This window comes from Odocoileus virginianus, chromosome 2 (assembly GCF_023699985.2).
Source record: "Odocoileus virginianus isolate 20LAN1187 ecotype Illinois chromosome 2, Ovbor_1.2, whole genome shotgun sequence".
Classification (NCBI taxonomy): Eukaryota; Metazoa; Chordata; class Mammalia; order Artiodactyla; family Cervidae; genus Odocoileus; species Odocoileus virginianus.
The window spans coordinates 57,527,410-57,550,842 of NC_069675.1; the positions used below are offsets into that span (position 1 = coordinate 57,527,410).

General features: G+C 38.9%; 1 protein-coding gene and 1 long non-coding RNA gene across 9 annotated transcripts in view; one reads left to right on the forward strand and one right to left on the reverse strand.

Moving 5' to 3' along the window:
- The window catches only part of COMMD1 (copper metabolism domain containing 1), a 190,287-nt gene that overhangs the window by 154,490 nt on the left and 12,364 nt on the right, over positions 1-23,433 (forward strand). The gene's annotated exons all lie outside the window — the stretch shown is intronic.
- Positions 9,175-13,441, reverse strand: LOC139039197 (uncharacterized). The gene is made up of 2 exons (XR_011492484.1): positions 13,000-13,441; positions 9,175-11,166 (listed from the first exon to the last, which is right to left on the reverse strand). It is a non-coding gene; the product is annotated as an uncharacterized lncRNA (long non-coding RNA).

A 23,433-nucleotide genomic window follows, 5' to 3' on the forward strand; every position in this document is an offset into this window, starting at 1 on the left:
TTCTATGATCCATCGGATGTTGGCAATTTGATCTCTGGTTCCTCTGCCTTTTCTAAAACCAGCTTGAACATCTGGAAGTTCTTGGTTCACATATTGCTGAAGCCTGGCTTGGAGAATTTTGAGCATTACTTTACTACTGTGTGAGATGAGTACAATTGTGCGGTAGTTTGAGCATTCTTTGGGATTGCCTTTCTTAGGGATTGGAATGAAAACTGACCTGTTTCAGTCCTGTGGCCACTGCTGAGTTTTCCAAATTTGCTGACATATTGAGTGCAGCACTTTCACAGCATCGTCTTTCAGGATTTGAAAGAGCTCAACTGGAATTCCATCACCTCCACTAGCTTTGTTCGTAGTGATGCTTCCTAAGGCCCACTTGACTTCACATTCCAGGATGTCTGGCTCTAGGTGAGTGATCACACCATCGTGATTGTCTGGGTCGTGAAGATCTTTTTTGTACAGTTCTATGTATTCTTGCCACCTCTTCTTAATATCTTTTGCTTCTGTTAAGTCCATACCATTTCTGTCCTTTATTGAGCCCATCTTTGCATGAAATTTTCCCTTGGTATCTTTAATTTTCTTGAAGAGATCTCTAGGCTTTCCCATTCTATCATCTTCCTGTATTTCTTTGCACTGATCACTGAGGAAGGCTTTCTTTTCTCTCCTTGCTATTCTTTGGAACTCTGCATTCAAATGCATATATCTTTCCTTTTCTCCTTTGCTTTTCCCTTCTCTTCTTTTCACAACTATTTGTAAGCCCTCCTCAGACAGCCATTTTTCTTTTTTGCATTTCTTTTTCTTGGGGATGGTCTTGCTCCCTGTCTCCTGTACAATGTCATGAACCTCTGTCCATAGTTTGTCAGGCACTCTGTCCATCAGATCTAGACCCTTAAATCTATTTCTCACTTCCACTGTATAGTCATAAGGGATTTGATTATCGTCTAAAATTAGTGCAAATCTCCCAGTTAAAGACATGGTCCTCCAACAGACTGCCCTCACTTCTGACTCTGGTTGTAAGTTTGGGGTCTCAGAACAGCCACACTTCTGACCAATTGGATACAAATATAGGAGGTTCACAACAGCCCCCCTCAGATTTGATAATTAGCTAGAACAACTCACAGAACTCAGGAAAGCACTATACTTATGATTTCAGTTTAATTATGAAGGATACAAGTCAGGAGCGGTCAAATGAGACACACAGGGTAAAGTCTAAGAGGCTTCCAAACACAGAACTTTCTTTTTTTTTCCCATTTACTTTTATCAGTTGGAGGCTAATTACTTTACAGTATTGTAGTGGTTTTTGCCATACATTGACATGAGTCAGCCATGGATTTACATGTGTTCCCCATCCTGATCTCCCCTCCCGCCTCCCTCTCCATACCATCCCTCTGGGTCTTCCCAGTGCACCAGCCCTGAGCATTTGTCTCATGCATCCAACCTGGACTGGAGATCTGTTTCACCCTTGAAAGTATACTTGTTTCAATGCTATTCTCTCAGAACATCCCACCCTCGCCTTCTCCCACAGAATCCAAAAGTCTGTTCTGTACATCTGTGTCTCTTTTTCTGTTTTGCATATAGGGTTATGGTTACCATCTTTTTAAATTCCATATATATGTGTTAGTATACTGTATTGGTCTTTATCTTTCTGGCTTACTTCACTCTGTATAATGGGCTCCAGTTTCATCCATCTCATTAGAACTGATTCAAATGAATTCTTTTTAATGGCTGAGTAATATTCCATAGTGTATATTTACCATAGCTTCCTTATCCATTAGTCTGCTGATGGGCATCTAGGTTGCTTTCATGTCCTGGCTATTATAAACAGTGCTGCGATGAACATTGTGGTACACCCAAACACAGAACTTTCATGCCCTCTCCCCTTGGCATCTGAATTCATCTCCCTCCTAGCACACTGATATGTTCATCAACCAGGAATCTCAACTGAGCTTCTATGTCCAGAGTTTTTGTTGGGGGTCACATTTCCAAACCATTGACTGATTGTACCATTGGCCACATAATTAACTCAGTCTCCAGCCCTCTTGCCCTCATGGGAGTTGGGCTGATATTAAGTGGCTCAAAGTCAACCCTCTGGTCACATGGTTGGTCTTTCCTGCTTGGTTTGACCCCATTCTGAGTCACCTTTTTAGCATAAGCTATCAAAGGCCTACAGTGAATCACCTCTACGGTGTAAACTATCAGAGCCCACCGTGAATAAAGACATTCCTATCACGGGGGACATGCCAGGGGTTTTGTTGTTCTCTCCCAGGAACCAGGCAAAAAGACCAGTCATATCTGCATTGTACATTACTCTGGATCCAGAGAGTTAAAGGGTATTCAGGGCCTTTGCCCTCTATTTCTGGTATTGTCTTTCAATAGTAGTATCAATTTATCGTCTCTATTTTGTGTCTTATCATTTTCTCAGTGCAGGAAATACTAGGAATCAACTGTTGAAACCAAAGCCATTACCTTCCCCTGTCACCAAGTCTTTGAAGCTTCTAGCAAGGGAACTCTATTTGCAGCTTCTCCCTTCCCTCTGAGCCATTAAGGCAGAGACTGCAAATTGGTGACATAGGTTTTAGCAGGGGCTTCCCAGTTGGTGCTAGTGTTAAAGAACTCACCTGCCAATGCAGGAGACATAAGAAACAGGAGTTCAATCCCTGGGTTGGAAAGATCCCCTGGAGGAGGGCATGGCAGCCCATTCCTGTATTCTTGCCTGGAGAATTCCCAAGCACAGAGGAGTCTGGAGGGCTACAGTCCATAGGGTTGCAAAGAATCAGGGACGACTGAAGTGACCAAGCATGAACACACAGGTTTTACCAGGTGTTATATTGGTGCACCCTTTGAAAAAGTGTTTTTAAATTACATACCAATTTTTTTTAAAGTGGAGAATTCACATTAATGTGAACTTTCAAACTTGTCTTAAAGTTTTAAAATATATGTATCATTGGCCTATGTTCCTACATAGCAATATTTGGCTGCAGTTTAGGAATCTCTGCAGTTGATTGCAACCCTTACCTCCCTCATCCTCCTACTTCCATTGAGCAACTTGATTAAAAAAAAAGCAAAACAAAACACTGTATTTTTTATCAGAGTATAGCCAGCTAGCGATGTTGTGATAGCTTCAGGTGAACAGTGAAGGGACTCAGCCATGAGTATACATGTGTCCATCCCATACTCTGCTATCCAGGCAGGCACATAACATTGAGCAGAGGTTCTATATGCTATACAGTAGGTCCCTGTTGGTTATCCATTTTGAATATAGCAGTGTGTACATGTCCATCCCAAACTCCCTAAGTGGCCCTTCCCCCTGACAATCGTAAATTCATTTTCTAAGTCTGTGAGTCTTTCTGTTTTGTAAGTTCATTTGTATCATTTCTTTTTTGATTCTGCATTTAAGGGCTATCATTTAAGGGATTCCACATTTAAGGGATACCTTCTCTGTCTGACTTATTTCACTCAGTATAACAATCTCTAGGACCACCCATGTTGCTGCAGATGGCATTATTTCATTCTTTTTAATGGCTGGGTAATATTTCACTGAGTGTATATAACACATCTTCTTTATCCATTCCTCTGTCAGTAGACATTCAGGTTTCTTCCATATCTTGGCTATTGTAAACAGTGCTGCAATGAACCCTGGGGTGCATATATCCTTTGGATCATGTTTTTCTCTGGATATATGCCCTAGAGTGGATTTCAGGGTCATATGGTAGCTCTATTTTTAGTTTTTTAAGGAAGAGGTCTTCTTCATAGTAGCTATGCCAATTTACATTCCCTCCCCAACAGTGTAGAAGGGTTCCCTTCTCTCCACATCCTCTCAAGCATTTATCATTAGTGGATATTTTGATGATAGCTATTCTGGCTGGTGTGAGGTGATATCTCATTATAGTTTTGATTTGCAGTTCTCTAATAATCAGTGATGTTGAACATCTTTTCATGTGCCTTTTGGCCATCTGTGTGTCTTCTTTGGAGAAATATCTATTTAGGTCTTCTGCCTATTTGTTGATTGGGTTGTTTGTTTGATGCTGTTAAGCATCATGAGCTGTTTGTAAATTTTGGAGACTAATCCCTTGTCAGTCACATCATTTGCAAATATTTTCTCCCAGTCTGTGTGTTGTCTTTTCATATTGTTTATTGTTTTCCTTTGCTGTGAAAAAGCTTTTGAGCTTAAGTAGGTCCCATTTGTTTATTTTTGTTTTTATTTCCATCATCCTGGGAGGCAGATTGAAAAAATATTACTATAATTTATGCTAGAGAGTGCCCTGCCTATGTTTTCCTCTAGGGATTCACCTTTAGGTCTTTCATCCATTTTGAGCTTTGTTTTTGTGTATGGTATTAAAGAATGATCTGAGTTCATTTTTTTCTTATAGGTAGCTATCCAGTTTTCCCAGCACCATTTGTTGAAGAGATGGTCTTTCCAACATTGTATAATCTTGCCTCCTTTTTCATAGATTAATTGACTGTGAGTGCATGAGTCTGTTTTTGGGTTTTCTATACTGTTCCATTGATCTGTATTTCTATTTTTGTGCCAGTACCATGCTGTTTTGATGACTGCAGCTTTGTAGTATAGTCTGAAGTCAGGGAAACTGATTCTTCCAGCTCCATTTTTCTTTCTCAGGATTGCTTTGGCTATTTGGGGGTCTTTGATGTATCCATACAAATTTTAAGATTTTTTGGTGCTAGTTCTGTGAAAAATGACGTTGGTAATTTGCTAGGGATTACACTGAATCTGTAGATTGCATTGTGTAGTATAGTCATTTTGACAGTATTGATTCTTCCAATCCACAAACATGGTATATCTTTTTATCTGTTTGTGTCTTCTTTGATTTCTTTCATCAGTTGCTTACAGTTTGCAGAGTACAGGTCTTTCATCTCCTTAGGTAGATTTATTCCTAGGTTTTTTTGTTTGTTTGTTTGTGATGGTAAATGGAACTGTTTCCTGAATTTCTCTTTCTGATCTTTTGTTGTTGGTATATAGAAGTGCAACAGGTTTCTGAGTATTAATTTTGTAACCTGCAACTTTACCAAATGAGTTCTAGTAGTTTTCTGGTAGCATCTTTAGAATCTTTTATGTAGAGTATCATGTCATCTGCAAACAGTGACAGTTTAACTTGTTTTCCAATTTGGATTCCCTTTACTTCTTTTTCTTCTCTAATTGCTGTAGCTAGAACTCCCAAAACTATGTTGAATAAAAGTGGTCAGAGTGGATATCCTTGTCTTGTTCCTGATTTTAGAGTAAATGCTTTCATCTTTTCACCATTGAGTATGATGCTAGCTCTAGATTGGTCATATATGGCCTTTATTATGTTGAGGTATGTTCCTTCTATACCCACTATCTGGAGCATTTTTATCATAAATGTGTATGTGAGAGTTGGACTATAAAGAAAGCTGAGCGCCAAAGAATTGATACTTTTAGATCGCCAGCCTAGGTTGGATGCATGAGACAAGTGCTCAGGGCTGGTGCACTGGGAAGACCCAGAGGGATGGGATGGGGAGGAAGGTGTGAGGGGGGATCAGGATGGGGAACACATGTAAATCCATGGCTGATTCATGTCAATGTATGGCAAAAACCACTAAAATATTGTAAAGTAATTAGCCTCCAACTAATAAAAATAAATTAAAAAAAAAAAAGAATTGATGCTTTTGAACTATGGTGTTGGAGAAGACTCTTGAGAGTCCCTTGGACTGCAAGGAGATCCAACCAGTCCATCGTAAAGGAGATCAGTCCTGGGTGTTCACTGGAAGGACTGATGTTGAAGCTGAAACTCCAATACTTTGACCACCTGATGCGAAGAGCTGACTCGTTTGAAAAGACCCTGATGCAGGGAAAGATTGAGGGCAGGAGGAGAAGGGGACAACAGGATGAGATGGTTGGATGGCATCACCGACTCAACAGACGTGGGCTTGGGTAGACTCTGGGAGTTGGTGATGGACAGGGAGGCCTGGCATGCTGCAGTCCATGGGGTTGCAAAGAGTCAGACACGGCTGAGTGACTGAACTGAGCTGCACTGTATTTTGTCAAAAGCTTTTTCTGCATCTATTGAGATGATCATATGGTTTTTATTCTTCAATTTGTTGATATGATGTATTACATTGATTGATTTGTGGATATTGAAAAATCCTTGCATCCCTGCGATGAATCCCACCTGATTATGGTGTATGATTGTTTAATATACTGGATTGGTAGTATTTTGTTGAGGATTTTTACATCTGTGTTCATCAGTGATATTGGCCTGTAAGTTTCTTTTTTTGTGGTATCTTTGTCTGGTTTTGGTATTCAGGTGATGGTGGCCTCATAGAATGGGTTTGGAAGTTTTCCTTCCTCTGCAATTTTTTGGAAGTTTCAGAAGGACAGGTGTTAACTGTTCTCTAAATATTTGATAGAATTCACGTGTGAAGATATCAAGTCCTGGACTTTAGTTTGTTGGCAGCTTTTAAATCACAGTTTCAATTTTAGTGCTGATGATTGGTTTGTTCACATTGTCTGTTTCTTCCTGGTTCAGTCCTGGGAGACTGTACCTTTCTAAGAATTTGTTCATTTCTTCCAGGTTGCCCATTTTATTGGCATACAGTGAGCAACTTGATCTTTAAGGAATCTCTTGAGTTTAAAAGGGAAAAAAGTCCACAGCCCTCTGTTTATGCCATCTCAGTTCATTCTGGTTATAGTCAGGTCAGGTGAGCATTGTAACTCCCATTTTGTAGTTGAACAAAATGAAACTGGGTTGTGGTCATGGAAAAGTTGCAAATACAGATTTGAGAGCAGTATTAGTGGAGGTTGTATGCTGTTGACATCCAGCAGAGGATTGCTTTATAGTCCCAACTCTGTTTTATTTGTTTGTTTGACTGTGCCAGGTCTTCCATCTTCATTGCAGCATGCAGAATCTTTAGTTGTAGCATATGGGGTCTAGTTCTCTGACCAGGCATTAAACCTGGGCCCCCTGCAGTTGGAGAGTTAGTCTTAGCCATTGGACTCCTGGGGAAGACCCTTACCTCTCTTTGAACAGTCACTAAATGGAATAAAGAGCTTCCTTCTCCAGTAAATTTTATTTATCAAGCACCATTTCAAAAATTACCAAAAAATTCAAAAAATTTATAAAAAAGACAGAAATATGTAAAACTTTACATATCCCTCAATTCTGCCAATAGTAGTATTCTTTCACTTTGTCTTCCTTGTTAAATATAATCATACTTACAAGGTTTTGAGGAATAGCTGGATGTTTTTACCAAAATTGCATTATATTGTATGATACAAATTATTCTGCTAACTTGCTTTATTGCTAAATAGATCATGGACAATTTTCAAGGTTAATAGATACAATCATAAATCACTCTTCTCTCTCTCTTTTTTTTTTTTTTGTCTGCTGCCATGTGGTGTGCAGAATCTTTAGTTCCCCTACCAGAGACCAGAGATTGAACCCATGCCTCCTGCAGTGGAAGTGCAGCTTCTTAACCACTGGGCCACCAGGGAAGTCCCAAATCACTCTTTTTTTTTAATAGCTTACTATTAAAAAATAAGCATAGTACTTACTCCACAGTATAGTCAAATATTAGTGATATTCAAGATATTTCCACTTTGTTGTTTTTAATTGCTGTTTCTGTCACTACATACTATCTAGCAGAACAATATCCTGACGTATGCTTATATGTCCTTACATACTGGTGCTTTTGTTTCTGTAAGAGAATGCTAAAAGTAGAGTGTTTGTTACAAGAGGTGTGTTACAAGAGGCATGTTGTACCTTAACATTTAATAGTTATTGCTAGGTCACTTTTTTAAAGGTTATAATAATTCACAGTTCTGTAGCAACACGTAATATTTCTTTTTTGCCTTCATTTTTACCATCCTTGAATGTTATCATTATTTAATTTTTCTTATCCTGGATTTTAAAAAAGTGATATCCCATTGTTGCTTTATTCTTTATTTCCATGACCACTAGCAAGGTTGAGTCTGTTGTCATATGTCATATGTCATAGAGATGTCTGGAATCTCTATGTATTTGTGCTTCTATACATCCTACGCCTATTTTTTTTTAATTGGATGGCATATGATTTATCAACTAAGAAGTTCTTTGTGTTACAGGAATTTTAAATCTATTGTGTATTACAGACACTTATCACTAGACCTCAAAATTAACCTTGTATCCATTTATTTAATACAACTTATCACTGAGTAGAAGGTTAAGAATTGGATATAGGTATCCTCTGCCTACAAAATGACCAAATTTGAAAAGTCTGTTGTTTGTATGTATGATTTGTGATTCTGAATTTCTTTATTTCTCTGTTTTGCTGAAGAATAGAACAAAGACTTTTTTCTCCCAGTTTTGAATGTTGTATAGCCTTTGTCACTACTCCTCTGTTTCCTGTAAAGTGAAAAGTGAAGGTGAAGTTGCTCAGTCATATCCGACTCTTTGTGACACCGTGGACTGTAGCCTACCAGGCTCCTCAGTCCATGGAATTTTCCAGGCAAGAGTACAGGAGTGGGTTGCCATTTCCTTCTCCAGGGGATCTTCCCGACCAGGGAATCGAACCTGGGTCTCCCGCATTGCAGGCAGACGCTTTACCATCTGAGCCACCAGGGAAGCCCATTTCCTAAAAAATGAAAATTAAAAATCTCAAGATTTGATTAGATTTAGATTAGACATTTTTGTCAAGTTCCTAAGTGAGTTTTTAAACAAATTTTGCAGAGAGAGGAAGGAGAGAAGCTTTTTAGGGTATAGAGTGTTGTGGAAAGATCTAGCATCTTGAGAAAGTATGGCCAGAAAGGAAGGAGTGACAGAATAGTTCTAGGTACTGGAGACAAAGAAGTTCTTAGTTTTCATGAAGCCATTCCTATCTGTTGATCATGTATTAGTGGACACATTGCACTCAAAGTATTCAGTTAGATTGGCTACTGAAATTCCGACTTTTGAAATTTAATTGAGTATCTCTTCTCTCCTAAATAAGCATAAACTTTAGGTAAACTTGAGGTAGGAAAAATGATACCAGAATAACCCCACTGATCTTTGATAATGAAGGCCTTTGATCTCAGCAGTTCAGAGAGCTATGGGAACATTATCTCATAATTCTGGAATGTTCTCTGAAGTAGGCAGCAAATACCATTACCCTGACTTACAGATGTATTGATAGTGTATGGTCCTTAAAAGGTTAGAGAGCTGTTCCACGTGGAGCTAAAGGCAAAAGTAGGGATGAATTTTATTTATTTATTTTTTTCATTTATTTTTATTAGTTGGAGGCTAATTACTTTACAATATTGTAGTGGTTTTTGCCATACATTGACATGAATCAGCCATGGACTTATATGTGTTCCCCATCCTGAACCCCCTCCCACCTCTCTCCCCGTCCCATCCCTCTGGGTCATCCCAGTGCACCAGCCCCAGATGAATTTTAAAATCTGTTTTTTAATCTTTCGAGAGCACTCCAAGCCCACAATTGTTCTTTTCAGAACTATAAAGATTATTATAATGTTCCAATTCCAGTTTAGTTGCTCAGTCGTGTCTGACTCATTGTGACCCCATGAACTACAGCACGCCAGGCCTCCCTGTCCATCACCAACTCCCAGAGTCTACCCAAACCCATGTCTATTGAGTTGATGATGCCATCCAACCATCTCATCCTCTGTTGTCCCCTCTCCTCCTGCCCTCAATGTTTCCCAGCATCAGGATCTTTTCAAATGAGTCAGCTCTTCACATCAGGAGGCCAAAGTATTGGAGTTTCAGTTTCAACATCAGTCCTCCCAATGAACACCCAGGACTGATCTCCTTTAGAATGGACTGGTTGGAGCTCCTTGCAGTCCAAAGGACTCTCAAGAGTCTTCTCCAACACCACAGTTCAAAAGCATCAATTTTTCGGTGCTCAGCTTTCTTCACAGTCCAACTCTCACATCCATACATGACCACTGGAAAAACCATAGCCTTGACTAGACAGACCTTTGTTGGCAAAGTAATGTCTCTGCTTTTTAATATGCTATCTAGGTTGGTCATAACTTTCCTTCCAAGGAGTAAACGTCTTTTAATTTCATGGCTGCAATCACCATGAATTGCAGTGATTTTGGAGCCCCCCAAAATAAAGTCAGCCACTGTTTCCACTGTTTCCCCATCTATTTGCCATGAAGTGATGGGACCAGATGCCATGATCTTAGTTTTCTGAATATTGAGCTTTAAACCAACTTTTTCACTCTCCTCTTTCACTTTCATCAAGAGGCTCTTTAGTTCATCTTCACTTTCTGCCGTAAGGATGGTGTCATCTGCATATCTGAGGTTATTGATATTTCTCCCAGCAGTCTTGATTCCAGCTTGTGCTTCTTCCAGCCCAGCGTTTCTCATGATATATTCTGCATATAAGTTAAATAAGCAGGGTGACAATATACAGCCTTGATGTACTCCTTTTCCTGTTTGGAAGCAGTCTGTTGTTCCATGTCCAGTTCTAAGTGTTGCTTCCTGACCTGCATACAGGTTTCTCAAGAGGCAGGTCAGGTGGTCTGGTATGCCCATCTCTTTCAGAATTTTCCACAGTTTATTGTGATCCACATAGTCAAAGGCTTTGGCATAGTCAGTAAAGCAGAAATAGATGTTTTTCTGGAACTCTCTTGCTTTTTTGATGATCCAGTGGATGTTGACAATTTGATCTCTGGTTCCTCTGCCTTTTCAAAAACCAGCTTGAGCATCTGGAAATTCTTGGTTCACGTATTGCTGAAGCCTGGCTTGGAGAATTTTGAGAATTACTTTGCTAGCGTATGAGATGAGTTCAGTTGTGTAGTAGTTTAAACATTATTTGGTATTGCCTTTCTTTGGGATTGGAATGAAAATTGATCTTTTCCAGTCCTGTGGCCACTGCTTAGTTTTCCAAATTTGCCAACATATTGAGTACAGCACTTTCACAGCATCATCTTTTAGGATTTGAAATAGGTCAACTGCAATTCCATCACCTCCACTAGCTTTCTTCGTAGTCATGCTTCCTAAGGCCCACTTGACTTCACATTCTAGGATGTCTGGCTCTAGGGGAGTGTGAGTGATCACACCATCGTGATTATCTGGGTCGTGAAGATCTTTTTTGTACAGTTCTTCTGTGTATTCTTGCTGCCTCTTCTTAATATCTTCTGCTTCTGTTAGGTCCATACCATTTCTGTCCTTATTGTAATTTAGTTTGAAATTTTTCTAGTCAAAAGATAAAAACCTGAAATGAAAATTTTAGTCTCTTCTGGTTAGTGCATTTCATACTCAGCTTAAGTATTCTTGTTGGGTGCTTAATAAGTAGTTAAAGATGGTCCCTCTTATCAAAAACATTTAAGACATTACAAAGAACAGTGGACATACTGTGATTTCATATTTATCACTTAAATGTCCTCAGTGTAACATTTTGTTCTTAAATGTTCTCCAGACTGTATAGTGTATATAGTATCTAAAATCCATTTGGGGTGTGGATTATTACTATTATTAACTTTTGAATAGAGAAATTTCTACACATGAATGTGTGTTATTCTTACTTTAAACATATTTCTAATTTCCCGTCTCAACTAATGGCATCACCATCACACAGATAACACTGGAAATATTAGTGATTGTCATTTCTTTTCTCTCCCTTGCCTCCAATCCATTTGGTTACCTCGTCCTTTATGTCTACAGTTTTTTGGGTACCCACCTATCCATTTAGTCCCATGGGCATTGCCTTAGCTCAGGCTTTTTACTCATCTCTAATCTCTTTCGTCTCTTAGTCTTTCACACTGCTTCCTAAAATATACACTTGACCATTTAACTTCTCTTGAATGGCTTTCATTCCTGATGGAGTTAGACATTAAGTCCATATGCCTTACTATGAAATCTCATGGCTGATTCCATCCTGACTCTTCTTCCGTCAGACTAGACTTTAAAACTTTATTCAAAAACTCCCCACTAGTTTTGTACTTTTGCTGTTCCCTTTTCTTTAAAATGGGCTTACCCAGTGTCTCAGTGGTAAAGAATTCACCTACAGTGTAGGAGACCCAGGAGACGCGGGTTTGATCCCTGGGTCAGGAAGATCCCCTGAAGGAGGGCATGGCCACCCACTCTAGTATTGTTGCCTGAAGAATCCCATGGACAGAGGAGCCTGGTGCGCTACAGTCCATGGTGTCTCCCAGAGTCAGACACAACTGAAGTGACTGAGCTTGCATGCATACACGCACAGACACTACTTCAAAATATAACTGTTTCTTCCTATAGAAATCTAAATACACAAGTCACTTCCTTCATGAATCTCCTTAATTCTTTCAGTCAGATGTAATATCCCTCCTGTATATATTGAATTGGCCAAAAGTTTCTTTTGGATTTTTCTGTAAGATGTTATGGGAAACACAGAAGAACTTTTTGGCCAGCCCAATACATTTGTAATACCTGGGCTAAACCTTTTTCTATTATGTCCTTGAAATTTTATTTTGAATTGTAGTTCATTGTGTAGATACATCACTTTCATGCATCATGAGCTTGCTGTCAGTAGAGACTGTACATAGAACACAGTCACACTTTAATAACTTTTCATGTAGTAGTCTTAGCTTTCAACTTTAACTGAAATGCTGTAATTTGTTGAGCAGATCAATATCACAAATTGATTCATCTTCCTACTGCTCCTAAAAAAATGACTAGAAAGAATAATTTTGTTTGTTTCACAGGTGTTAAAAAAAAATTGCTATCTTTGGACATGTTTCTTTGTTTTTCCACAAGATGTTGTGGAACCAGCCTAATAGCTAGAAATGGATTCTTCTTTTGTCCACAGTAAACTATTCTAAACATTTAAAATTTTAAAGCGTGTGTTCCACCTGTATTCATTTCTATGAAATTTTTGTAGGACATTAATACAGGCTGATAGAACTCAAAATTTACCCTTATTTGTTCCATTCCTCTGTTCTTTTCACCAGCTGCTCTTCATAGTTTAGAAGTAAGTGCCTGCTATGTGCCAGGCACAGTTCTAGGTGCTCGAGATACAACTGTAAACAAACCAAACATAGTCTGTTTTCTAGTTTCAGGAAGTACTCACGTTGTATTGTTCAGTCACTCAGTCATGTCTGACTCTTTGCCACCCCATGGACTGCAGCATGCCAGGCTTCCCTGTCTTTCACTGTCTCCTGGAGCTTGCTCAAACTCATGTCCATTGAGTCGGTGATGCCATCCAACCATCTCATCCTCAGTCACATAAAGTCATATAAAGAAAGCAAATATACACACTACAGCAGATCATGGTAAAAGTCCATAGTTCTATTCTTTTGGCCAATTGTCTCCAGGAACTTTACTGAGAATATCAGTTGGACTAGGAACCCTATAATTATTTGTTGCAGAAGAGAAGAGAAATGGGTCTGAGGCTGAAACATGAGCTGCCAGAGACGTCTCTCTGCATGTTGAATGTAAATGAATAGTGGTGCGTTCCGGGTCTAGAGCTCCTGGTGGGAAACTGTGAGTCCAGGCTTCCCTGTCCAGCTTCTTGCCAGATGACAGGCAAGTTTAATGAGAGCTTTGTCTGATCATTAACCTGACAATGTTGCCAAACTGTCCCGTAACCCTTACTTTCCGTTTTAAATTCTAAATGTTTTTATTGATCAGAAAGAAATAACCCTTCAGAGATCATTTAGTTTTTGCTTTGAAAGCTTTGACCAACAATTCAGTGCCAACAGAATTGATTTATAGTGTGGTTGGTTAAACTGGCATTCATTTGGGAATTTTTCAGGACTTCCAAGTTGTATGGGTCAAAATTCAGCCTTATCCTCTATTTTGTAAAAGTTAGTAAGAATAGAAACATGTAACTCTTAGCAAGATACAAAGTGCAGTGATTTCCCCTCCTTGTCATGGGCTTTATCTTTTAAAGGTTATCTATTAAAATCTTAACTTTTTACTCTAGAATTCAAGATTTTCACAGTCTCCTCCCATCTGCATCTTGTTCGTTCTGTAAAGGAATTCTCTTTTTTAGCTGAGCAAGTCTGTCCATTCTCTTTCCTCCCCACAACATGCCAGGCATATTTCTCCCTCAGTGTTTCTGCATATAATGTTTGCCTAGCTTGAAATGTCCTCTCTCCTATGTCTAACTGGCAAGACCCAGCTTAATATTTACTTCCTCAAATCAAAATAATGTAAATTATATATCAGCATCAATAAATTTTTTTAAAATAAATGATTCATCTTTTTACTGGCAGAAGGCATATACACTATGAATTTATAGTCACCCCAGGTGACTGAGCAGTTTGCAAGTAAAAATCTCAGGAGCATCACATAAAAATAATTTCTTCAATTTTTTGAAATAACAAAGATTGGTCAACAGTGGGCCCACTTTTCCACAAATAATAGGTTAAAGCTGAGAAATTATTTTCCTTTTAAATGATGCTTGTATTTACCACTTTGATCCTACCACTCCTCATTCTCTCCCCATATTGCCCTGGGCTCCTTTGGCTCTTTTCTTGGCCCTCTGCCCCACATGCAATTGAATTTAAGATAATGATTATGGAGATACCCAAGTATAGTCTTCTAAGAAGAAAAGAGAGATTATTAAGGTCTTTGATAGTCTTTGTCTTAACAGCTAAGAGAGGTGACTTCATATTTATTTCTTACCTCCTAATTGATAATAATTAGTGAAAATAACTCATAAAGTAAGGATATTTAATCATGGGGTAAATTACCAAGAAATGAAATACACTTCAGAAAGTAATGCTCTGATCTTAGCTTAGAGTAAGGAATAATCACTAAGAAGGCTGTCTTGAGACTTGACATTGCTTTTTAGGATCTATTTCTTCCAAAAGGTTAGCCCTTTGGGACAACAGTGGAAGCAAAGATTTCAGAACAGCTAATATACAGGAGTAGAGATTCATTTGGTCTTAAATATAGTTACTGTTCCTTTTCTCATCTGCCTTCCTGTAAACATTTTGATTACACAATAATAATTGATATTTGTCCGATGTTTTAAATAAGTCCTTTTATCATATTCAGTTCAGTTCAGTCACTCAGTTGTGTCCAACTCTTTGCGACCCCATGAACCGCAGCATACCAGGCCTCCCTGTCCATCACCAACTCCTGGAGTCCACCCAGACCCATGTCCATCGAGTCGGTGATGCCATTCAACCATCTCATCCTCTATTGTCCCTTTCTCCTCCTGCCCTCAATCTTTCCCAGCATCAGGGTCTTTTCAAATGAGCCCGCATTTAAATTTCCTGAAAACCCTACACAGTGGGATACAATAAATGAAGAATGTCAAACTCTGGAGGTTTGAGTGAATTACCTAAGTTCACATGAATGTTAAGTGATAGAATTGGGACTAGATCCTTGATCTTGAGATTTCTGGTCTTGTTCTCTGTAACTTTATATTGCCTGGGCCTTCATTATCTTCCTATGAATGATCTCATCCTGCTTTTGTATGTGCTACCAAAGGACAAGGGCAATGATGTCAAGTCCATAGCAAGGAGACAATAATGTGAGAATTGCATTTTAGAACTGGGTCAGTGTCTAATGGGCTTCCCAGGTGGCACAGTGGTAAAGAATCTGCCTGCTGATACAGGAGGCGCAAGAGACGCCGGTTTGATCTCTGGGTCAGGAATATCCCTGGAGAAGGAAATGGCAACCCATTTCATTATTCTTGCCTGGAAAATTCCATGTACAGAGGAGCCTGGCAAGCTACAGTCCAGGGGGTCACAAAGAGCCAGACACGACTGAGCACAGTACAGTACAGCATCAGCATCTTATAATTTGTTCAGTCTTTCTTTCTTGAGTAAACCACCTGGAAAGTGGCCAGCAGTTTTCTCAGAACTTCAAGAGTCTTTTTTTTCCCCCTACACTGCACAGCTTGGGGGATCTTAATTCCCCAACCCGGGATTGAACTGGGACCCTCTGAAATGAAAGTATGGAGTCCTAACCACTGGACCTCCAGGGAATTCTGAATGTCAGAAATCTTGATCTACATGTCTATTGTACATCAAAAATATTGACCTACATGATCTGGTGAAATTGCCTTTTAAATTGTTTCAATTTATTGCCTTTTTTCCCATTAGAATGTTAGCTCTTCAAGGGCAGAGGCTCCATCTTGCTTACTATTGACTTCTCTGTTTAGAACTATACCTAGCAGATATGAGACAGTTAATATGTATCTGATGTCTGATTCATTTACTTAGTGTTTTATGATCCTTATATTGAGAACCTGCTGCCCCGCTTCAAATGTTGGTGGTTTTTCTGACATTGACTTTATCATTTAGGTCTGACATGGGTGGTCAGCCTTATGAAGGAGAGTGGACATTGACCTAGAGTAGCTTGGAGTTAAAGAATTTTCTGTGATAAAAGTGTGTGTGTGTGTGTGTGTGTGTGTGTGTGTGTGTGCATGTGCGTGCGTGCGTGCACGTGCACGCTTAGTTGCTCAGTCATGTCTGACTCTTGGTAACCCCCTGGACTGCAGCCCACCAGGCTCCTCTGTCCATGGAATTTGCCAGGCAAGAATACTGGAGTAGTTTGCCATTTCCTACTCCAGGGAAAGAGTCAAATGGCAAATAGGTTTATATTTGTATACCTTTATTCTCAGTGCTGCTTGTATTTGGCCCTTTGGGGCCATCAATACTTTCAAGTCCATTTAGTTCAGAAGTGTCCTGTGTTAAGGTCTGTCTATTGCCATGAAGCGGGAGAGGCTGGGAAGTGTTGCTTTATTGGATTACAAGCAGAGTTTAAGATTCTGAACTTTAGCAGGAAGTTTCCTACATGGTAAGAGTTTTGTGATAATGCAGGCGAGGGAAATACACAGACATGTTTGAGCCAGTGCATCAGCAAGTCTGCTATTTCCAAAAACAGAAAGCATAAAAGTTGAGATTCTGAGAAGTTAAGAAGGGCTTACTGTTTAGTCCTGAGGCTTTGCCAGTTTCTTCATGGTTGAGCTTGGCTTTTGCTAATTCCTAATATTTGAATCCATTGGGTGGTCATGTTGAATAAAGACCTCTATTAAGAAGGCAAAAGAGGGCAAATCATGTGCCTGATCCTTGCAGGGAGAAAAAACTGTTGAAAGAGCACAAGGCTTTCAGGATGTTAAACAACACTGTAAAAACATGCAGAAGTTGATTTACTGTTTGGGGCTTGTCATAGCCTGAAGCTGTTGGTGCTGTTTCCCACTGTGAGAACTTTTTTGTTTCTCCAGGACAGTGTTAGGTCCTAGGAGTCTTTCACATGACTGTCACTATTGAGAGCGAAGTGTCTGTTCTGAAGAAAACAGGGCTGTAGCTAAAGTGTTCAGCAAAACTCCTTTGAAAAGTGTCAGAGGACAGGAGGTGTGTAACACAATAGAAAGAAACACTAACATTTTTTGTTTACGGTTTTTAATCTGTCAAAACATTTTCATATTATTAACTCACCTGTATGTGTCTGAAAAAAAGTAAAATTTCTATGCTATTAGAAAATAAATAAATAAATAAAATTTTAATTTATTTAAATTTATTTTTGGCTTCTCTGGGTCTTTGTTGCTGTGTGCAGGCTTTTCTCTAGTTGCAGCAAGCAGGGGCTACTCTCTAGATGGCGTGCTCAGGCTTTTCATTGTGATGGCTTCTCTGATTGCAAAGCAAGAGCTCCAGGCGCACAGTCTTCAGTAGTTGAGGCACATGGACTCGGTTGCCCCTTGACATGTGGAATCCTCTTGGATGAAATCCGTATCCCTGAACTGGCAGGCAGGTTCTTAACTGCTGAACCACCAGTGAAGTCCGAGTCTAACATTTACTGAGGGCCTGTTTCACTCAAGACGGTGTTGGGTGCTTGCATATGTGCTATCTAATTTAGTCTTTATAAGAGTCATATAAGATAGCTATTATTTTTCCATTTTCTAGATTTGGAATCCTGAGCTTGTCCCAGGGTCACCCAGCTGTTAATAGTGGAGCCATGTCTAAATGCAAATTGTCTAACTCTCAAACCAGTGATTTTTTTTCCCTTCATAATATTGCTTTGGGTTTCATGTGTAATGATGGAGAGGTCTCATTTCTTGATCTTCCTATAGGGGGAGATGGAAGCAGAGTATGAAATGGTAGAGTTTACACGTATTTACATACTCCTTTCTGACCCTAACCTTCAAAATGTCTTAAATATACTGAACTTTTAAACATAATACTGAGTAGGATCTTAATGGGTGATGCAGCGGAGTGGCTGAGAAGTGCTTTTCTCCCTAAAGATGTTTACAAAAGTGTTTATTACTTTCTGGAAATGTCCAATTATGAGCCATTATGTCCTAAAGAACAGAGGTTAATAGTGACCTTCAGGGTATATAGCATCATCATTGTCTTACATTTAGACTTAACCTCCAGTTGAGAATTCCCATTTCTAAAACAGTTCATTTTAATCTGAGTATTTCTTGAAGGCAGACTCAGACTTAAGGTCTCTGTCCAATAAATGACAGAATTATTGGAAGTTCTGTGTTCATACTATAGTATTTTTACTCTTCACTGATGAAGATAAAGGCTTCACATAAAAATTTTCTCTTGTCGTTTCAGACTACAGATGTAAACCTTCATTTTAGCATGGTGATGAGACCATTATTTTCCTTTTGCTTTGCTGGAGGCCCCTTCTCACAGTTTGAAATGTAGGACACAGGAATTTTCTTGTTTGCTTCATTTTATTTTTTCCCCTAGGGATCATTTAACTTGCATCTGAAGTTCTAATTGAGGGAAAAACATAAAAATGGTGATATATTTGAGATAGTAACCTAGAAAAATAACACTTAAATTCGATTCCAAATCTCAAAAGTGGATTTGTATATCTGTATCTTCAATACTTTGAAGAATTGGTTCAGCTACTATACTCCTTTTTGTTTGTTTGTTTGGTTTGGTTTTAATCTCTGACATAGAGGAGTGATTTAACATAAATAGAATAATTTTTTTGTTTTCTAAGAGAACGTGGGGAGGATGAGATCATCATGCTGAACCAATAGATTGGAAATACTCTGTACTCAAGCTCCCTTACTATCTTGCTCTGGGCAAGGGAATTATGGAAATGAATAAGAATGACATCGTAACTGTGGACTTCCTGATTTTCAGTGTTATTGTTGAGTATTAAAATTATCTCTCAATTTGACTGTAAGAAAATTGCTTGATTTGGGTATTCTATTTTTTCTTAGAATTGACAGGAAAGGATAGACTTGCACCTGAGCTCCTAACACTGCTTTTAGTCACGGTATTCACTGCTGCTGCTGCTGCTAAGTCACTTCAGTCGTGTCCGACTCTGTGAGACCCCACAGACAGCAGCCCACCAGGCTCTGCCGTCCCTGGGACTCTCCAGGCAAGAACACTGGAGTGGGTTGCCATTTCCTTCTCCAATGCATGAAAGTGAAAAGTGAAAGTGAAGTCGCTCAGTCATGTCCGACTCTTCGCGACCCAATGGATTGCAGCCTACCAGGCTCCTCCATCCATGGGATTTTCCAGGCAAGAGTACTAGAGTGAGTTGCCATTGCCTTCTCCCATGGTATTCACTAGCAGTCCCCTAAACAAGTTCCCATTTTTGGCAACTGTAACCTGGTAATGGTAACATGGTGATGGTGATGGTAATGGTAACCTGGTAATGGTAAATCTGAGTTGATAGAGATGCTGCTTAATCAACCAATATTATTTTAATGTCCCTGGGGTATGAGATACTGTGCTAAAATCAGAAGTGTAAGATTCAGTTTACCCCACTCCAGACTGTTACTTTGCCTTGGATGTGTTATCTCATTCAACCTTCACAGCAACCCGGTCCATTAAATCTGTTAACAATCATCATTTTACAGTTGAGGAATTTAAAACTTAGCCAGCCACACAGCTAGAAAGTAGTGAAGTTTTAATTTAGGTTTGAATTTAGGTTTCTCTAACTTCAGAACCCACGTTCACTAATCACTGAAGGTAACTAGGAAATAGATAGGTATTTGCACATACACAGAATCTCATCATGAAGAAAGATGAGGAAATCGGACAAACCCAAATTGACATTCTATGAAATAACTAGCTTATATCCTTCAAAAATATTGAGATCAAGAAACACAGGAAGGGTTGACTGAAAAACTGTTCTAGGTCAAAGGAGACTAAAAATGCATGACATCTAAATGCAATCAATGGGTGACTGTGGGTTTGATTCGGGAATAGTGAAAAAAAAAAAACTTCAAAGAGGACATTATGAGGTATTTGATAAAATTTGAATACAGAATGGGTTAGATAGTGTTTATCAGTATTATATAATATATATATATATCAGACTATATATGAAAATGTCTTGTCTTTAGGAAATATATACTAAAAATTTTAGGGATAAAAGACCCGACCATCCCCTACTTATTCTCAAGTGGTTTGTGAGAGAGAATGACAAAGCAAATGTGGCAAAGTGTAAATAATTCAATAAATGGTAAATCTGGGGAAAAAATGTAGGAGAGTCATATTTTTATCATGTTTTTAATATACTTGAAGTTATGTAATGAAAAATTTTAAATGCCTTATGTTCTATAAATGTGGCTAAAATTCTTTAGAAACCTGCAAAACAGAACTTAGGCCAGGAGATGAGGACCATATTCTATTCATGCTTCCTCCATTGGCAAAGAACTTGCCAAAGCAAGTTGAGGAGATAAACATAGACTGTTATTTCAAAGAGGAAACATAAGTCATACTGTCAAGATGTTTTTCTTATACCTCCTTTGGGGACATCTCTCTTTTCTTCAAAATAGTTGTTTGCACTAATATTTTTGTCTCATTTCTTTGACCCCTCTTAGATAGTTCATATTTCTGACTTACTGACATAATCTTGGACAGAGTGGTAAATATGTTCTTTTTAACGAAATAAACTACAGAGTAGAATAAAAATTGCTTTTACTACTGTTTGTTAATTTTCTTTTTTAACAGTATATATGAAACATATACTGTCTCTGTTTTAGGTGGTTGTCAGTCAAACCTTGATTATGTATGAGTGAATTATGCTATTTTGGGCATTATCAAGGGTACTACTTTTCTTCACTCTACCCAGTCCTGTTTACCCTTGCCTTGGCCAGAGAATAGATGTGAGACAGCTATGAAGGTGGCCAAAGTATGAGGGCTTCCCTGAGACCTCAGTTGGTAAAGAATCCACCTACATTGCAGGAGACCCTGGTTTGATTCCTGGGTTGGGAAGATCCCCTGGAGAAGGGAAAGGCTCCCCACTCCGGTATTCTGGTCTGGAGAATTCCATGGACTGTATAGTCCATGGGGTTGCAAAGAGTCAGACATGACTGAGCAACTTTCACTTTCAAAGTATTAGAGCTTCAGCTTTAGCATCAGTCCTTCCAATGAATATTCAGAGTTGATTTACTTTAGGATTGATTGGTTTGATCTCCTTACTGTCCAAGGGACTCCCAAGGGTCGACTCACTGAAGGGGACCCTGACGCTAAGAAAGATTGAGGGGGAGGAGGAGAAGAGGGTGGCAGAGGATGAGACAGTGATGACACATCACTGACTCAACAGACATGAGTTTAAGCAAACTCTGAGAAATAGTAAAAGACAGGGGAAGCCTGCCGTGCGGCAGTTCAGGGAGTTGCAAAGAGTCAGATACAACTTAGCAACTGAACAACAACAAAATACTAAGGATGTTAAAGGTTTAAATTCATGATTTAACACATCTTTCTTTTTTTCCAATACTTCTTCACTCTCTATCCTTTAAAAAAAAAATGAGATTATAACTGCCATGTAACACTATATCAGTTTCAGATGTACAACATAATGATTTGATATTTTTATGTATTGCAAAATGATATTTATCTTTGTGTATTCTAAAAGTGCCTATAAATGCTGATGTGATTTTTTTCAAGATGAATGATTTGGTATTTGTGGGCTAGATAACAAGGCAGAATTGGGAATTCCTTCTAATTGTAGATGGAAAGAACCCCAGATTTAAGCAAGTATTTTGGTTCAACTGATTGATTGATCTAGGAGGAGTCTCAGGGAGCTCCATACATCCGTCAGTAGAACAGCAAAAATAAATGTTGCCTCCAACACCTGGTGATGGGGACAAGTAGCTATATATATAACTAAATCCTCTCTGCTTCCTCTCACAGCCACACACATACAGAAAGAGAGAGGGAATAAAAGGCCATCTTACCCCAGAATAAGAACTTAGTCTCTTTAATGCATCTCTGCATATTAACCTTGGGTTATCATACTGTCAGCAGTCAGCTTTCTTTTGAATCTTTGTTAAAGTTAGTCATAGACTAACTTTCACATGTGGGTATTTAGTTTTTATATTATTATATATGAATGTGAGTCAGGATCGTGAAATGGTTAAGTGCTTAGACTCTGAAGCCAGACTTGGGTTTTTTAAAAACTGGTTCTACCACTTATTACCTGGGTGGTCTTAAACAAGTTGTTCATCTTTTCTTATCTGTAAAATGGGGTAAAATTCTCACCAATGTGAAATAATACATGTAAAGCACTTAGTGTCATACCTGGCATTTTGCATGTCTTCGACAAATATTAGCTATTGTTAGTTATCACTGCTATTAATATTATCATCAGTGTCATTTCTAATGACATTTCTTGCATTTGCTTATGTCTTCAGATTTGTCATACTTTTCCCACAATCTCTTTTACTTCTGCCTTCCAGGCTGACTTCTTTTTAATTGAGGCATTTCATTTCTTTAGGCATTTCATTTTCCCCCAAGGTTCAGAGTTGATCCTTGAACCCCCCTCAAGGTTTTCTATTCCTTCCACTACTTCCAAAACGTGCTGAATGAGTGGTGACAAAGAAAGAAATTCTTTTTCTTCACCAGTTAGGATCTTACTGCCTGTCCTTTCGCAAAGGACTGAATTTATAATCCTGGTTTCTAAAACTGTGGGCAGTAATAAGTAAATGAGGCCTTACTTTCTTTTCCTCAATAAATTGGATCAGAAGTATATCAAAACTCATAAAATCCATTGCATTCTCTGATGAAATCTTCTTCCAAAAATAGCTGAAAAGATCTGATTTGGGATTAGATGGACAATGTCTGTCCCTTCTAGTTCGAAGTACCTTTCCTCTGGCTTGGCTTCTTCCTAGTAACAGGGCATTTCTAAGGGTCAGATGAGGTAGGTCGTGTGTGGGAAATGGCTTTCTAAGCTGTAAACACCATGGTGATGGGAGGGGTGACTATTACGTATGGACAAAGGCCCCAGCAACCTAAGTGATGCCAGGATTCAACCTCGACAATAAAGATGCAATGTCCTGTCTTTCTGCTAGCTCCAGAAGTTCACAGTAAACTCTTTGAGCTAGAGAGGCTAGTGACTAACTTCGTTCAGTGACTGCAAGGCCTGTCTTCTTCCCTCATCCTTATATTCTCTGACGGAATGTTGTGTCAGATTCCAAATCAGTCTTTAGGGCTGGACTTTGGAACACAGAATGGCAGCAAAGTACTAAATAGGGGCTGGGAGTGAGGATTAGGAAAGATTTCTTTGGTGCCATTTTCCAACCCTCATCCTGGCAGCCCTTATTGATTAAATAACATTTCAAAATCAA